Below are 5,634 nucleotides of genomic sequence, written 5' to 3' on the forward strand. Positions count from 1 at the left end.
CGGTGGCACCTCCTCACCCTGCCCTGCATCGCGAAACATCCCTCTCGCCCTCAGGATAGCAAGCACCGCGAGCCTTGGACACACACTCAGGTTGGGGGGATTGCACGCATGAGGTAGTTGCGCATCTAGGCTAGGTCTCCGAAAACGTGATTGCTCACTTTAGGTGACATTAGTGATCCAGATGTTCACCCTTTGGTCTAAAACCCCAGCCCTTCGTATGCAAGTCCACTGTGGGGAAGCCAGATGACGAGGTTTCTTCTTCTTTAACTGGCAACTTGTGCTTGAATGGTCCTGTCAACAAAACTCCAGGAGCTGGATTCATTAGTTGTTGTGTAAGAGGACAAACTTGGTGCAGATTGGTGTTAAAACGGTAAGAGAGGTGACGAGCTGGCTGGAGATGTCAGTCTCTAGGAACTGAAAAGTTCTGGCAGGTTTGCTGAATCCCTGCAAGCTGTGGGCTTTCCTTGTCCTTTGGAACGTAACCCACAGCCGACAGCAGAAACTGCCTGCAGCCCACGTGTAGACAGAAACCGTAAAACAGAGAAGTCTGGTCCTGGGAAGTACCTCATTTCTCAGGAGGAAACAAGCATCTTTGCCTATTCACCCTGGAGTGTAAGGATGACATTTTGTTTCCAGTGAAGTCAGCTGAGGCAGGGTTTTACCCCCAGTATCTGTAACAATATTTGGCTGACTAATTTTATCCAGTTGTACTATGAAAACAGGGAAATAAGAAAACGATAATCAATGTGTTTACAATTTGTAAAAAACTTGTACAAATCATACTCTTTTTATAGGCTATTAAATTGTACATTTGTACGTGTGTGTGTATGTATATATATTCAATGGAAATAGTTTTTAGATTAACTTCCCTAAATACACCCACTGGTTTAGTAGTGGAAATGTACTACAGGAGGCAGGTGCTATTCCACATGATGTGAGTATTTCTAATAGGAACAGATAAGGCAAGTTTACAAATATCCTCATAGAGGGAGTTCAGGGTTTTTAAACAGTCTCTGATTAAGCTACATCTTTCCTTACTATTCTGCTATTTGATGTGCAAGCTGCAAAATTTCCTTTCCTCTCTCTCCGCTGCCTCAGCTGCTAATTCAGGAGTTTGAAAGCACATTGACAGAGGTTGCAATTTTCAGATATTCAAGTCTAGCTTTTAGGTCAGTATTTGCCAAGCTTGTGAAAGCTGAATTTCCCTCCAAGATGACAAACTCAATTGTCTTCCTCTCCTGGCAATCCCTAGCATGCATTGTAAAAGGCCTGCACATCTGAATTCATACATCCAAAGACATTCTTGCTAGCCAGTGCCCAAACACACATTGCCTCTTCACTAACAATAGCCTGGCATTTTGGGAGAGGCTGCCCTAGGCTGCATAACAGATCTGGAGCAGTAAAACGTGTAAATTTAACATGGCAGAATTTGAATGTAACAAAAGCAACGCCAGCGTAGAAGTCTCTGCCAAAACTACATTTGCGACTTACAAAATAATCTCAGATTCATCAGTGCAGCTATTTTAAGTCAACAGTTGGCTATGCTGTAGATAAAAAATGCATCAAGGTTTAGCTTACCATTAAAAATTAGCTCACTATACTTTAACTGTGCCATTATTAGGTAGAGCCAGTCATGTTCATGCTGCCAGCCACACTGGGGTCAAACCGTACTTTGCCACGGTGTGAGATCCTCTACTAGAGGTATCTTGGGCATGCACTGTGACTTTGCTTTGCAGTTGATTGGGTTGATTAATCCTTTACCCTGTCAAACTTCGGGTTGTGCCCTTGTGACACCAGAACCCTCTCCTGTCCCCCAGGCTATACCCATTCTGGTATACTATAGGTGTGAAACTTCCACAATAGCCTGCTCACAGTCTCTCTGCCACCCTTTTTGTACCCCATATGTATTATGCCCTGTTATTTTCCTTTCTTTGGGCCCAGGCCAAGGAAAAGACGGGCCTGACAATGTGGATAAAGATATACCGAATTTTAGCTATTGAATCCACAAGTTTTCCACGGTGGGTGGAATAAAAAGTATATAACATCCTCTGCTTTCCAAGTATAGAATAGACATTTCACCTACAATGAAACCTACCAGGCTAGTCATGACACTTGGGAATATCCATATTTAAGTCCCAGGCATTTGTACAGACCCCTTTGCTAATTCACTGCAGAGAAAAACTACGGGAGCTGATCAGCCGGGGAAGACTCTGGGCTGAGGGAAAGCTCAAAAGGCTCCAGGGGGTCCAAAATGTTTGGAAGCAAATATCTATGTGGTAATGCTAATTTTCCTCAAATAGATGTCGGGGGCGGGGGGGGAGGAGTGGGAGCTGTGGGTAATCGGAGAAATACTCCATTTAGCGTAAGCACCAGCCAGCACAGAGAGCAAACAAAACAGAGTACAAGTGCTAGGCAACAGTCTGGATTGCAACACGCTGTGCGCCGCAGCTCCTGCAGAAGCCGCCGAGTGGTTTGGGAGCGCGCCGGTAGTATTTCAGTCCTTGGCTTCAGATGCAAGTGCTATAAGTGTCCCTACATTTTAGTCATCTGCAGCTGTAACTGTCACTGGAAGCCTGCACCGAGCAGTTCAGGCTAGCCGTGACCTTTTACACCGCCGTATATGCCCAGAAACTGTTTTGTCTGCAGCAACGAACCCCGGTTCCCAGCGGTTTCTGCCCACGTGGGTGTCTGTGCGCGTAGACACGCACGCACGCAGCCACACGCCTGTGTGCTTTGGAGAGTTCTGCTCTCATTTTCTGCCTTCCGACTATTTCCAGAAGCAGCTGGTTGGAGGCAAGTGTGCGGCCTCTAAGCAAAAATATCTCTGGGGGTAGGTTCCTATTAAATCGTGACCAGGGACTCTTCCGTTAATCTGCCTCGATTGCTGACTCTAGCTTGACCCTGAAGAAACAGAGGGCATGGACTAACAGGAAAATGACTTCCAAGCCTGGCTTAATTCTAGGCTAGGAGACAGACTTTTGTGGGTTTTGTTGACTTTTTTGAATGACATCAAGCTCAGCGGCTGAGTTTCTCAGTTCCCCTGTGCAGGGGTGTCTCTGCCTCTCTGTCTGGTGGTTCTCTGAAAAGAAAGACTGGTGTCATTTCGGTAGCGGCTATTCTCCTTGTGGCGATGCCTTTGGCCACGGCTGTTCCCCGGGCATTTGCCTGCATCCTCCCCTCCAGACGCCCGACCTGCCTGAGCTCCTCAGCACTTGTGGGGTTTTGCATTCCTGAGTAAGTCGGCAGCAGACACCCATGTAACCATTTCCCTCCTTACCGAGGCTGCCTCTTCCACCGCCGCAGCATATGAGCATCTACTCCGTTTTCTTCTGCAGGCTGGATTACTAAAATATGCTTTACTGGGGCTTCTCGCAAGCACGCTTCAGAAGATTCAGTTAGAGCAGATTGGAGCTGTTTGCTTGGCTTTTAATGCTAACTGCACTGAGCTTATTAAACCTGTTTTCCACAGACTGCCTTAGCTTATTTAAGATTCTTAAATCTCTTGGATTTATGCCACTAGCACCTCGGGTACTCAGGCACTGTCCTTTCCTTGGGTATCCCCCAACTATGGCTGTCAGACAGGCAAACCATCCCCAGCAAAGAGATCTGAGGAGAAGCTGCCTTATCTCAGTTTTGGTTTTTTGCCTTTTTTTCTCCTTTTAGTGGTTATGCCAAATGAGATTGATGGTGTTCTGAGAAGCAAGAGCTGCTGCTTTTACCCTGCCCTTTCTCTAAGGGATGAATGCAGAGCGGGGCAAGGTGACAGCCACAAGACTTCACCTTTTCCACAGGCCAAGTTGATTGGGAAACATGTGAGACAAGTGCCAGAAATTTTGCAATAGGATTGTGCTTTTAAGAGTAAAAAAAAAAAAACAACCCACCACTGAAAATGGCTTATTCCAGTTCATAAATGTCGGCATCTTTTGCAGAAGTCTTTACAGGCCTTCAGGCAGAGCAAAAAAAAATTAAGATCACAAATAACCTATTGCAGAGAAAGCCAAATACACCAAGAGGCATATGAATGTGTCAACTCTGCTTCCTAACGTGCAATGCCTTCTATCACAAGACTTTGTAAATAAAATATATGTAGCCTTCTGTGACGTAAGGATCACTTAAACTTGAGTTTAACAGCTGAATGTAGCAAAGCACGGAGAGATCTCCGAGGACCTAGCCTGCTGTGGGGACAGGGGGGCTGACACTGATGCCAGAGAGCGTTTTTCCAGTGTGCTGCCTTGCTGTCCCAGCACTTGGCCTCCCCACTCCCCACGTTTGGGCATGTCCAAATTCCAACCATTAATAAGCCACCCGCTTCAAACACTGTTGTTGAACCAGGGGACCACCGTGCCCCCACCTCACCGAGGCGAGGAGCCTTCCACTCCAGTCCAGCGGCGATGCTCGGCATCCCCAAGGGCTCTCCCCATCTCAGACCCTTTGCCCACCTCGGTACCTCAGAGCGTACCGAGGGGACGAGTGGTGGCAAGGTGACATTTGGGACCTCCGGAGGAAGGAGACAGCGCAGGGGCTGGCGGCGGCGGAGGGTTTTGCGGGGCAGCCGAGAGGGGAGACAGCGCAGGGGCTGCCGGCTGCAGAGTTTTCCGAGTGGCAGCCGAGAGCCTCCCTTGCAAATGTGATAGCCATGGCAACAGTGCTCCAGCTTCTCCCGGAGAGCAGTAATTCAGCGTCAGATGTAATTCCATATAGTTTGTAGTGCAGTACTGCTCACCCAGCAGTGAGCAGCTCAAAACTCCTGAACTGTTTTTCTCTTACCATACCAAAGGCAGGGGAGGGTCAGCCAGCTTGCCTTTCCAGCGCTCGCATCCACAAGTGTGAGAGCAGGGGCAAGTCACAGCTGGAGGACAGACGCATTTCTTAGGCTTTTCTCATCACCAGATACAAATTTCTTCCCTTCGCCAGCATATCCCCACGTACTCTTTTAAGTACTGCATTCTGCTGCAGTGCTCGGGGAGAGCTCCGCACGCAGCACGAAGGCAGCTGCGGGCAGCAGCGAATGCAGCCTTAAGACAAAAACTGGAGTTTCACCGGGCTGGAGCCTGCGGCTCCCAGGCAGACCCTCAGGTTGTCAGCCGGCGGGGCAGCACGTTAAGCATCCTGATAAGACTGGCAGGAGGATGGGTGGTCATCAGTAGTGACAAGGCACAGATTTCTGCATGAAAATGAGGTGGCAATTTTTGTTTGTAGGCACCTAGCCTGCAAGGTAGCTGTCCGAGTGGTTCTTGCAGGCAGTATGCAGCAGTATGAGCAGACAGTAACGCGCTGCCGGAACACTTATTCTCTGAACTAGCTACTGAAAAAGGACGACATCAAAGCGCAAATGACCTGGGGACGTTAACCCTCAAACATTGCCCAAGAGTGGCACAGTAGGGTATTACCTGCAAGTATGGGCTTCTCACCAGCAAAGCAACTGGTGTGTCCTGGGAGCAGCCAGAAGGAATGGTTTTATAGAGGTGGAAGAAATAATGAGCAACGACAACGCAGCAGGTCTATGGCTCAAGAACGGGAGTCTCTGGGTTACTGAGGTTTGCTCTAAGCCTGGGAACTGGTTCCCATTTTTGGAAACGTTTGTCTCTCTAACAGCCCAGGCCAGACCACATCTCCTTGTGTTTCTCTTAGACT

This window comes from Phaethon lepturus, unplaced genomic scaffold, assembly GCF_000687285.1.
Source record: "Phaethon lepturus isolate BGI_N335 unplaced genomic scaffold, ASM68728v1 scaffold25500, whole genome shotgun sequence".
NCBI classification, from domain to species: Eukaryota; Metazoa; Chordata; class Aves; order Phaethontiformes; family Phaethontidae; genus Phaethon; species Phaethon lepturus.